At 42.1% G+C, this 13,292-nt stretch overlaps 1 protein-coding gene across 1 annotated transcript in view; it reads right to left on the minus strand.

Annotated features, from left to right (window-relative positions):
- Positions 1-13,292, minus strand: part of LOC124776695 (DNA-directed RNA polymerase I subunit RPA1) — a 307,614-nt gene that overhangs the window by 63,012 nt on the left and 231,310 nt on the right. The gene's annotated exons all lie outside the window — the stretch shown is intronic.

The following is a 13,292-nucleotide window of genomic DNA, read 5'->3' on the forward strand; positions in this document are numbered from 1 at the left end:
CCTATTATTTATTTTCAGTTACAAAGTTCATCTATTTCGATGAACTTCTGAACTCATAAGTGTAATGTACTGATCCATACATATCCATTTTGCACCTGATTGTAAAGTGCTCAGAAGAATAGTGCCCAGTAAATCATGTAATATAGTGGAACTATTGTTAAAAAGTTGCAATAGACTTAAGAAGATATCCCCACTCAGAAACTACATCCCTATATCAGTATACGTCACTGTAGAATTAATGGCAAACTGACTTATTATTTTACCAGAACCTTAAGGTATTCCTTCTCCTTTTCAATTGAAGACTGAGTAGGGCAGTTGATAATTGTTTACTTCAGAGCAACTATGTTTCTTTTGTCAGATTTTGTCATCAAGTTTACAGTAATTCCACCAGATGCTGATCATTTGCACAGCATGGTAGTCAAAAGAGATGAGTCTGTGTTTACCTGAGGCTATGAAAGCAATACTGTAACAGTCCTATGAAGGCAATATTGAACCTCTATACTGATGACCTCAATTAAAACTGCATTGAAGAAAACAAAAAACAACTTATCAGATTATATCTGTATACAACAGCCAGTCACTTGCATAGTATTTCAATAAAGACAACCATTTTACTGAAGATGAAACTCTTTGCCAAGGATATACCTTAGTGGCTAATTTCCAATAACCGTTCTTTCAGATAGGTGGGTAGTGAAGACATAACTGAAAAGGGCTTCATCTCAATACAGAAGAAACTAATCAAAGAATTGGAGGAGTGGGTGAAGGAAAAGGGGGTGGGGGGCGGGGGGGGGGGGAGGAGGAGGAGGAGGAGGAGGAGGAGAGAGAGAGAGAGAGAGAGAGAGAGAGAGAGAGAGAGAGAGATATATGCAGCAGGAGAGCTTTGTGATCTTGGGATGTGTTTGTTGGAAGATAGGAAACATACTGTTGCCTGGTAGATGTGTGTACTGTGACAGCAACTGCCTGTATGTGACTAGTGATGGGAAGAGGAAGTGGTGGCAAGGGGCATGTATTTGTTATAAATGTAGTCATTTGCCACTGAACAATTCCTCAGTCATGTAATTTATTCTGTGAAAGATAAAACACTTAATGACGATGTGTTATATATCAAAAACCAAAGTGAGCATAGGAATCTTCTCAACATTAATACTCTCAGTTGTTTTACAACAATCTTGAAGGTCTTTTTGTGTGCTACAGAATGGGATGGGTCTTGGGGGTGAAGTGTACCCCATCTTCTTTTATATTAATTCGAAAGAGAAGAGGAGCTTCACAACCCAGACAGAGCCGTCTTGAACTAAGTACAGGATTTGAATTTGGAACATGGGTGTGCTACCACCGAATTGCTAATATTGGCTTGGATCAAAGAGCAGTCTTTTGAATGTCATTAGAAGATAAATAATGTAATATAGTGGAACTATTGTTAAAAAGTTGCAATAGACTTAAGAAGATATCCCCACTCAGAAACTACATCCCTTTATCAGTATACGTCACTGTAGAATTAATGGCAAACTGACTTATTATTTTACCAGAACCTTAAGGTATTCCTTCTCCTTTTCAATTGAAGACTGAGTAGGGCAGTTGATAATTGTTTACTTCAGAGCAACTATGTTTCTTTTGTCAGATTTTGTCATCAAGTTTACAGTAATTCCACCAGATGCTGATCATTTGCACAGCATGGTAGTCAAAAGAGATGAGTCTGTGTTTACCTGAGGCTATGAAAGCAATACTGTAACAGTCCTATGAAGGCAATATTGAACCTCTATACTGATGACCTCAATTAAAACTGCATTGAAGAAAACAAAAAACAACTTATCAGATTATATCTGTATACAACAGCCAGTCACTTGCATAGTATTTCAATAAAGACAACCATTTTACTGAAGATGAAACTCTTTGCCAAGGATATACCTTAGTGGCTAATTTCCAATAACCGTTCTTTCAGATAGGTGGGTAGTGAAGACATAACTGAAAAGGGCTTCATCTCAATACAGAAGAAACTAATCAAAGAATTGGAGGAGTGGGTGAAGGAAAAGGGGGTGGGGGGCGGGGGGGGGGGGGGGGGGGAGGAGGAGGAGGAGGAGGAGAGAGAGAGAGAGAGAGAGAGAGAGAGAGATATGCAGCAGGAGAGCTTTGTGATCTTGGGATGTGTTTGTTGGAAGATAGGAAACATACTGTTGCCTGGTAGATGTGTGTACTGTGACAGCAACTGCCTGTATGTGACTAGTGATGGGAAGAGGAAGTGGTGGCAAGGGGCATGTATTTGTTATAAATGTAGTCATTTGCCACTGAACAATTCCTCAGTCATGTAATTTATTCTGTGAAAGATAAAACACTTAATGACGATGTGTTATATATCAAAAACCAAAGTGAGCATAGGAATCTTCTCAACATTAATACTCTCAGTTGTTTTACAACAATCTTGAAGGTCTTTTTGTGTGCTACAGAATGGGATGGGTCTTGGGGGTGAAGTGTACCCCATCTTCTTTTATATTAATTCGAAAGAGAAGAGGAGCTTCACAACCCAGACAGAGCCGTCTTGAACTAAGTACAGGATTTGAATTTGGAACATGGGTGTGCTACCACCGAATTGCTAATATTGGCTTGGATCAAAGAGCAGTCTTTTGAATGTCATTAGAAGATAAATAATGTAATATAGTGGAACTATTGTTAAAAAGTTGCAATAGACTTAAGAAGATATCCCCACTCAGAAACTACATCCCTTTATCAGTATACGTCACTGTAGAATTAATGGCAAACTGACTTATTATTTTACCAGAACCTTAAGGTATTCCTTCTCCTTTTCAATTGAAGACTGAGTAGGGCAGTTGATAATTGTTTACTTCAGAGCAACTATGTTTCTTTTGTCAGATTTTGTCATCAAGTTTACAGTAATTCCACCAGATGCTGATCATTTGCACAGCATGGTAGTCAAAAGAGATGAGTCTGTGTTTACCTGAGGCTATGAAAGCAATACTGTAACAGTCCTATGAAGGCAATATTGAACCTCTATACTGATGACCTCAATTAAAACTGCATTGAAGAAAACAAAAAACAACTTATCAGATTATATCTGTATACAACAGCCAGTCACTTGCATAGTATTTCAATAAAGACAACCATTTTACTGAAGATGAAACTCTTTGCCAAGGATATACCTTAGTGGCTAATTTCCAATAACCGTTCTTTCAGATAGGTGGGTAGTGAAGACATAACTGAAAAGGGCTTCATCTCAATACAGAAGAAACTAATCAAAGAATTGGAGGAGTGGGTGAAGGAAAAGGGGGTGGGGGGCGGGGGGAGGAGGAGGAGGAGGAGGAGGAGAGAGAGAGAGAGAGAGAGAGAGAGAGAGAGAGAGATATGCAGCAGGAGAGCTTTGTGATCTTGGGATGTGTTTGTTGGAAGATAGGAAACATACTGTTGCCTGGTAGATGTGTGTACTGTGACAGCAACTGCCTGTATGTGACTAGTGATGGGAAGAGGAAGTGGTGGCAAGGGGCATGTATTTGTTATAAATGTAGTCATTTGCCACTGAACAATTCCTCAGTCATGTAATTTATTCTGTGAAAGATAAAACACTTAATGACGATGTGTTATATATCAAAAACCAAAGTGAGCATAGGAATCTTCTCAACATTAATACTCTCAGTTGTTTTACAACAATCTTGAAGGTCTTTTTGTGTGCTACAGAATGGGATGGGTCTTGGGGGTGAAGTGTACCCCATCTTCTTTTATATTAATTCGAAAGAGAAGAGGAGCTTCACAACCCAGACAGAGCCATCTTGAACTAAGTACAGGATTTGAATTTGGAACATGGGTGTGCTACCACCGAATTGCTAATATTGGCTTGGATCAAAGAGCAGTCTTTTGAATGTCATTAGAAGATAAAGCAAGTTGGCGGTAAGTATATGACGTGTGGTAGCTTAGGTGCCAAGTTTACCTGACATCTGGGGGTGTTATTAACCAGCTAGGCTGTTCTATATATTTGAGAATCTTTTGTCTGGTGTTTAGTGTCACATTAGCACTTTATTTTGAGTATGGCATCAGGAGCTGCTCTGCCAGGCATTAGTGCGTTTGTGAAGGCAGATGTAAATGCTGTGCCACAAGCACAGGACACGTATGGGCTTGCTGTCTAGACCATCAATGATGCTGTTACTGCAGCAGTGACTTACAAAATGCAGAAAACTCTAGAGATGAATTTGAGCGATAGCTATACTCCACAGATCATTGAAAGAAACTGAGGATAGGGTAGGATTGCTCAAAACAGAAGCTGATTGAGAAATCAGAGGCACAATAATCTCAGATTGTTTGGGATTCTAAAAAACAGCAGAGAGAATACTTAAAACTGGTGATGAATCTTTCCCGAGAGAAGCTAGGTCTAGAGGGAATACTGAATAACGTTAACTGGAGTCAGAGTGGAACATAAAATGCTGCAATCTACTAAATCTAGACCCGTAATAGTGAAGTTTTCACAAACAGGAAAAGACCTCAAATCTTCAGAGCAAAGACGAAACACGTGAAATCAGGTTTGGCAATAAGCAAGGATTTCACCTCTGAAAGTTTTAAGGTTTACGAAACATCTGGACAGGATGGCAGGATAATGGGGAAGACAAAAAAAGGAAAAAGATTAGTCTGCAATGCAAATGAACTCTAAAGTCCATTTCTTTTGTGGCTAAGTACATTTTAACTCTTGCTTCCACTTATTTGTGTGTTGATTTGTTATTGTAAACCACAGCTTTGTGTAGCTACATTGTTTTTCCTATTACCACTCCATTATTCCATGATTGCTGCAAACCCTGCTGGCCTTGATCATAAAACCTCCCTCTCCCTAAAATAACCTGAACCACATCTGCTCCCTGGGACTTGTATTCCCCACCCTTCCATATTCCTTATGGTTTGTCCTCTTGTGAGTGTTTACCCATACTCAGAAGTATCCACCAGTGGTATCCTTGCAAGTGCTACATCCGAACACACCATGTCGCACACACAAATGTCCATCTTTGCCAGCTCTTCTCGATGAGTTCCATCCCATATTTCACGACACACACATCCATGTAATAGTCCTATTGGAGCCCTGGATTAAACCAAGCATTTCCACCAGTTCTGTAAATTCGGATGCCTACCGTATTTACTTGAATCTAAGCCGCACCCGAATCTAAGCCGTACCTGAAAAATGAGATTCGAAATCAAGGAAAAAGAAATTTCCCAATTCTAAGCTGCACCTGAAATTTGAGACTCGAAATTCAAGGGGAGAGAAAAGTTTTAGACCGCACCTCCAAATCGAAACAAAGTTGGTCCATTGCAACATGAGACACAATTTAGATCAAATGGATGAAGATACAGCTACAGTAGATTGGTTCGAGTCGTAAGCTTAACAGTTAAGCTTTACCAAGTAGCCACTGCTATGTGTCAGGTGCTCAGTCCTTAATTGTATGGGTACCCTTCCTTTTTTCACATGCTTCATCTGGTTTGAATCAATTGCTTATTTTTCTTTGATCTGATAAGTGCCATTATCTTTGTTATAGGTGTTTACGTCACTCTACGCTGAAAATGCATTATTGTACTGTGTCATGCATTGTTTGTCGCATTCTGATAACGAGTTGTTACGACCTGTCGCCTTTCGCGGCATGGCTTGCTTTTGTGCGCGCTACTGCCGCTTACAATAAAAAAAACTTAAAAAAGAAAAAGAAGAGAATTGTCTCAGTAGCGAAACAATCGCAAGAGACTGATTTCGCAAGAGACTGATTTTGTTGTTACTTACACTGCTGCTTTCTTTGATAACGATCAACAAGAACCAAATAATAGACTGCATATGATAGAAGATGTTCTGAACGAGAGTTTAGAGAAAATTTTTCTCCATTTGAAAAGCTTCACAGACGCCTCTTTAGTACAATACATTCTGCACAGAAATTAGAGTCACCTTAGATTTAAAAATCTGTCAGTTGCCGTGTTTCATTTCTGACTGTATCACTATTCAGCATAAGAATAATACAAATATAAACATTACATGATATGTATATTCTTCCGCGTTTGCTGTTGTCTCACTCTAGTTTTGTACTTTATTAGGCAGACAGGATTTAAATGAGACAGCAGTAAAAACACGAAAGAATACATGACATTATGTTTACATTCTTCTACCTTTTCTTTTAATTTATTTACTGACACAAATGTTTTGGCGCCAGTATTTATCTTTGTGCCTGCAAAGCATGCCTGTGTTGTGCTACATATATTTGACGGCAGAAGTTAGTTGTGGCGGCACCTACCAACATTTTTCAGAACTTCCGCTTACTTTGCACTCTATTCTAAGCCGCAGGCGGTTTTTTGGATTACAAAAACCGGGAAAAAAGTGCAGCTTAGATTCGAGTAAATATGGTATGTCTTTCTAGGACACGACAGATGTACCAGGCTATAGGGTGGAGTAGGGGCATACATACACTCTACCTTGTAACTATTTCAACAATGATGAAGATAAACCCAACTGGAATATATGTACATAGAGATCAAAATTCTTAATAGGAAGTGCTTAATTTGTGTACTCTACAAACCTGCTGAAGAAGGTAAACTGGCATGTTTCGAAACCGTCCTCTTGAGTCAACATTTGAGTACATAAATACAGCTGTTGGCAGTCATACATAATTATTATACAGCATTCTCTCCAGTGTAAAATTTAAGCATATGCTTTCTATTTCAAATCTGATGTTACTTCACCTTGCACGTATCTATCACATGAACAGTAGTCACTCACTCACATTTGCAACAAAATCCCCAAACTGAGTAATTTGTACTAGTTACTATTGATCACTGTCTGCTCCCATGAAATATTCAAAAGTGAGTAAATTGTATCTCTTAAATCTCTGCCCATGACAATTTCCATATCATACTCACTAGAATGGCCCAAAATAAACAACAGTTGACTGCACACAGAAACTGCACCTTCGATAACTCATGAAATGAAACAGCTCGTGAATCTCGGAGACACTGCACATCAAGCATCCAAACTGTGCCTTACATCTGAAAGTCATATCGCTTACAAGAACATGTGGAAGAGTGTCAGTCAAGATGTAAGAAATGCTAAACTCAGACATACCCGCACATTAAGAGAACAGACATAGACCAAATGTGCTGTAGAAAAACCTGGGTGGTCTTTGTTTAGGCGAAGTAAAAGCTGCAGCTGATCCCATTGTCCCACCCTTAGAACTGAACCATACTTCACATTACCTACCACCACAACTGAACCACAAACAAAACAGAGACTTATTGATTACTTCATGTGGATAAATGATGGTACCCATGAAAAATTCTGTCGGAAGAACATCACTTGCAACACTGCCAAAAAAGCCATTGTGCGTATCAGATCAGCATCTACTGGACATGATGGCAACGCAGTCCAAATGATGAAGTTAATTACTAACCCTCTACTGGCCACTCCAACTATTTGCTTCAACCACTGCTTCACAAGAAGTGTTTCAACGAGACCCTGGAAACATGGAATAGTTAAGCCACTCCCTAAAAAAGATTTTCCACAGCACCCTCAGTTCACTGACCTATTTGCATTCTTCCATCACTGTTCATGGCTTCACATCTGCCTTAATAAAGATAACAGATGACATGGCACTTGCATGGATAGATAGATGTGACTATCTTGTGGTTCTTAAACTGCAGTCACAGTGGGACCGAAGGAAGGAAGGAAGGAAGGAAGGAAGGAGCATCAGGTGTAACATCCCGTGACATCATTCGAGATGGAGCACAAACTTGGATTGTGGCAAGAACAGGGAAGGAAACTGGCTTTACCCTTTCAAAGGAACCATCCTGGCATTTGCCTGGAGTGATATCGGAAAATATGGGAAAACCTAAATCTGACAATGGAAAATCGAGGCTGGAATGTAACAATATGATGAAAATGATAGTTGCTACTCTCCATATAGCGGAGATGCTGAGAACACATAATGACAACAAAAAGACTCACACAAAAAGCTTTCGGCCAACAAGGCCTTTGTCAAAAATAGATTACACGCGCGTGCGCACACACACACACACACACACACACACACACACACACACACACACGTGACCAAAGTCTCTTGCAGCTGAAGCCAGACTACGAATAGCAAGGCCTTTGTCAAAAATAGATTACGCGCGCGCGCGCGCGCACACACACACACACACACACACACACACACACACACACACACACACACACGTGACCAAAGTCTCTTGCAGCTGAAGCCAGACTACGAATAGCAGTGCATGATGGGAGAGGCAACTGGGTGGGGATACGGAAGAGGCTGGGGTGGGGTAGGGGAGGGCAAGGATGGGGCAAGGTAAAGTGCTGCTGCAGGAGCATGTGGAGATGAGGTGGAGAGAGGGTAGGGAAGCTAGGTGCAGTCAGGAGGTCAGTCAGAGGGCGGGGAAGAGAGGTTGGGAGGGGGTGGGGTAGCGACAAAGGAGAGAAGTAAAAGACTGAGCGCATTGGTGGAACAGAGAGCTGTGTAGTGCTGGAATGGGAACAGGGAAGGAGCTAGATGGGTAAGGACAAAGACCAATGAAGGTTGAGGTCAGGAGCGTAACGGGAATGTAGGATATATTGCTGGGGGATTTCCCACCTGTGCTGTTCAGAAAAGCTGGTGTCTGTGGGAAGGATCCAGATGGCACACACTGTGAAACAGTCACTGAAATGAAGAACATCATCTTGGACAGTGTGCTCAGCAATAGGGTGATCCAGTTGTTTTTTGGCCACAGTTTGTCGGTGGCTATTCCTGCGGACAGACAGCTTGTTGGTTGTCATGCCCACATAGAATGCAGCACAGTGGTTGCAGCTTAGCTTGTACATCACCTGACTTGTTTCACAGGGAGCCCTGCCTTTGATGGGGTAAGAGATACAACCTACAAACCTGTGGCAATCACATCTGCAGTGACGAGCGGTCCTTTTCAAAATACGCCAAGGGTCTAACTGAGGCCTTTACAGACTGTAATTAACCCCCCTCCCCCAGCCTTGTACAAAAACGGATCTCCCATGCCTTATCTTTCCAGACACCCACCATCTCCCGAAGTCCCTCTGTCCAACGACAGAGGAGCATTCCACTTGTTAACTCATACTGTCCAGGAGTGGAGCAACTAAGTTACATTCTCCGCCAGTGTTTTGACTACCTTTCAATGTGTCCTGAAATGAGAAATGTTCTACCCACTATCCTCCTCCACACAGACAGTTGTATTCTGCTGCCCGCTGAACCTACTTTACTTGCCAAACATAACAGCCTACATTTCTCACCAAGTGCAGTGCAATGGTTTTACTCGTACCTGATGTCTTGCCAGTAATGCATCATGTATATCACAATGAAGTCTCATTGTAGACAGGTAGTACCAGGCATCCCCCAGAATTATCATGGAACGTATATTAGAATGCCAGGATTAGATGTCATAAGAAGGGGAAGTGTTCAATGTAGTCACCAAAAATATAGAGTCTATCAAGGTCAAAACTGAGTGTAACTCTGAAGTATCTGGATGTGAGTAACAAGCTTGAATGAATTAAAGTTAATTACTGGAAATTTTTACCACTGAGCAGATTTCACCATGACAGTTTTAGAATAATTGAAAGTAAGTCTAAATTTGCTGGCATGCAAATACCCAGAACGTGCAATAGTAACTGGAGGTGATTTTACCCTAATGAGTACAGACTGGGAAGTCTACAGATTCACTGCAGGTGGCACAGTCTGTAAGTCTTGTGAAGTGGTTTTGAACATGTTTTCCATTAATGGTGTTGAGCAACAAGTTTGATAGCCCACATGTAATGGAAATATTTTAGACCTTGGAGCTCAAAACACGTCTGACCTTACTGACAGTGTCAGGGTAAAAAGAGGGATTAGTGATCATGAAATAAGAGAGACTAAAGTTAATGTATCCATCAAGAAAGCTAAGTGAGTATTTTTGATAGGAAGAGCAGATATGCATTTGTCAGCATCAGACTTAGACAATAAATGGACAACATTTAGTTACAGTATGATGGAAGTAGAGGACTTTTCAGCAAAGTTCAAAATGACTGTAAATAATACTCTGGAGTGCTGAGTATATGAATTAAGGATGAAAAGGACTCACTTTAATAGCATTCTTGGTTCAAAGAAGAATGCACAAATGATGAGAGACAAAAGTTAGTAGAAATTCATGTGTCTTTAAAAAGATCAATGTGTCAAGCGAACAACAACTTCCAGTGCCACACCTCAGCAAAAGATTTTTCTGAGAACCTGATGAACTGGTCCTACATAAAATCACTAAGCAGATCACAGGTTCTTTTCCATCATTCGTTGACTGGTCTGGTGAGGCAATACAGGACAGCAAGAGGAAAGCTGAAGTTTTACATTTCACGTTTAAGAAATTATTTACACAGGAGGAATCAAACAACGGAAAATCCAGGCTGGAATTTAACAATATTAGAGAAGGAAAGCTGCTACTCACCATGTAGTGGAGATGCTGAGTCGCAATAGGTACAACAAAAATTGTGTGAATCTTTACACAGGAGGATCGTATAAATGTACCATTGTCCAACCACCACAGGACTCCCATACAGAGGACATTATAACAAGCATGACTAGCATACAGAAGCAACTGAAAGAGTTGAAAATAAAGAAGTTGCTGGTATGGATGGAATCCCAATACAGTTCTACAGAGAGTACTACATGGCATTGGCTCTTCACTTAGCTTTCATTTATCACGAATCTCTCACCCAGTTCAAAATCCCAAGTGACCGGAAAAAAGCACAGGTGACTCTTGTATATAAGAAGGGTGCTGGAAGTACCAAATTTGTGTGTGCGTCACTTCATAGTTTGCATATGAAATCTGTGCTTGATACGGCCACTAGAGGCCACCCGGCCTGCTAGTACAGCAGCAGTTGTGTGTGCAGCCTGCTAGCCCAGCCCACTGTTAGAACTAATGACTTTCCTTTGTGGGGACCACAGTCATACAGTATTTTTTTTACAAGAAATTTCCGCCACTGACTCTTAACTGTTCGTTTATTGTACATAATCATGATTTTGGTTGTGTAGCCATTCTGAAGTGCTTGTTGAAATGTTGAAATCTATCTGACCTGTCTGTGACATGTCATCGACGAAAATAAATAATTTTGGTCCTATGGACCATTTTTTTTTTTTTTTTTTTTTTTTTTTTTTTTTTTTTTTTTTTTTTTTTTTTTTTTTTTTTTTGGTTTTAGGGCGCAAAACTTCTATGGTCATTAGCGCCCAGCCCGTGACGTAGAAAACAGGAGAAAAACGAAATTTAAAATCAGCAGCAATGGAAACATAGTCAGAAAATTGGAGAAACTAAAGGCAGAAGGAATGCTTAAAAGTCCACTATAGAAAGGGGTTGGTTGTCCACAAAAAAAAAGCTTCAAATGACTGACGTCATTTCACTGTCACTAATAAACTGTAGAACGCGGTCAGCTGAGCGCGTGTCATCTGCTAAAATCGACGATAGATCAGGCGATAGCTGTAGACGGGAGCGTAACGGATTAAAATAGGGGCATTCAATTAAAAGGTGTCTGACCGTCCACAGCTGAGAGCAGTGGGGACAGAGTGGGGGAGGATCACCGCTTAAAAGATGTCGATGACTAAAAAGACAGTGCCCTATCCGGAGTCGAGCTAAAATTACCTCCTCCCGACGACGCGTTCGGGAGGAAGAGGTCCAAGCGCAAGGAACGGCTTTCACTTCCCGCAATTTATTGTGGGGAAGTGTTGACCAATGCGCATGCCATAAATGAGTAACTTGGCGACATAAACCGCTCCGTAGATCGGTAAACGGAAGAGACTGAAGAGCTGGCCGAGGAAGAGAGACTGCAGCCTTGGCCGCTATATCGGCCGCTTCATTTCCACAGATACCAGCGTGTCCCGGGAGCCAGAGGAACGCCACTGAGACGCCCCCCAGGTGGAGCAAGCGCAGACAGTCCTGAATCCGGTGGACCAGAGGGTGCACAGGGTAAAGAGCTTGGAGACTTAGGAGAGAGCTGAGAGAATCTGAGCAGATTACGTACTGTATCCGCTGATGGCGGCGGATGTAGTGGACAGCCTGGAGAACAGCGTAAAGCTCTGCAGTATAAACCGAACACTGGTCGGGAAGCCGAAAGTGATTTGGGGTGTCGCCAACAATATAGGCACTCCCTACACCTAACGATGTTTTCGAGCCATCGGTGTAAATAAATGTGGCTTCCGTCATTTGTGCACATAGAGCAGCAAATGCCCGACGGTAAACAAGTGTAGGGGTACCATCTTTGGGAAATTGACATAGGTCTCTGAGCAAGTCGATCCGAGGACGGTGCCAAGGCGGTGCTGTACCCCAAGTTGTCAAGAAGGTTTTAGGAAAGCGGAAGGAAAGAGAATGGAGCAGTTGACGGAAGCGGACTCCCGGGGGTAGTAGGGAGGAGGAGCGGCCTGCATACCCGACATCAAAGGAGGCGTCGAAAAAAAGGTTATGGGCTGGATTAGCAGGCATGGAAGACAGATGGCTAGCATAACGACTCAGAAGGACTGCCCGCCGATTGGACAGCGGAGGTTCAGCAGTCTCAGCATAAAGGCTTTCCACAGGGCTGGTGTAAAAAGCTCCAGACACTAAACGTAATCCACGGTGGTGGATAGAGTCGAGACGCCGAAGAATAGACGGCCGAGCAGAGGAGTAGACTATGCTTCCATAATCCAATTTCGAGCGCACTAAGGCGCGATAGAGGCGGAGAAGGACCACCCGGTCCGCTCCCCAAGAGGTACCACTCAGGACACGGAGGGTGTTAAGGGAACGCAGACAGCGAGCCGAAAGATAGGAAACGTGGGAGGACCAGCACAGTTTTCTGTCAAACATAAGACCCAAGAATTTAGCGACGTCGGAAAACGGAAGGTTGACAGGACCTAGATGTAAGGAGGGCGGAAGAAACTCCTTACGTCGCCAAAAATTAACACAAACGGTCTTACTGGGTGAGAAACGGAAGCCGGTTTCGATGCTCCACGAGTAGAGGCGATCGAGACATCCTTGAAGACGTCTTTCAAGAAGGCTGGTCCTTTGAGAACTGTAGTAGATCGCAAAATCGTCCACAAAGAGGGAGGCCGAGACATCAGGAAGGAGACAATCCATAATTGGATTAATGGCGATGGCAAACAGTACAACACTCAGCACGGAGCCCTGGGGTACCCCGTTTTCTTGGGAGAAAGTACGGGAGAGAGTAGTGTTCACCCGCACCCTAAATGTGCGCTCTGCCATAAATTCGCGAAGAAAAAGGGGCAGCCGGCCTCGAAAGCCCCAAGAGAACAGTGTGCGGAGGATGCCTG

This window comes from Schistocerca piceifrons, chromosome 1 (assembly GCF_021461385.2).
Source record: "Schistocerca piceifrons isolate TAMUIC-IGC-003096 chromosome 1, iqSchPice1.1, whole genome shotgun sequence".
NCBI lineage: Eukaryota > Metazoa > Arthropoda > Insecta > Orthoptera > Acrididae > Schistocerca > Schistocerca piceifrons.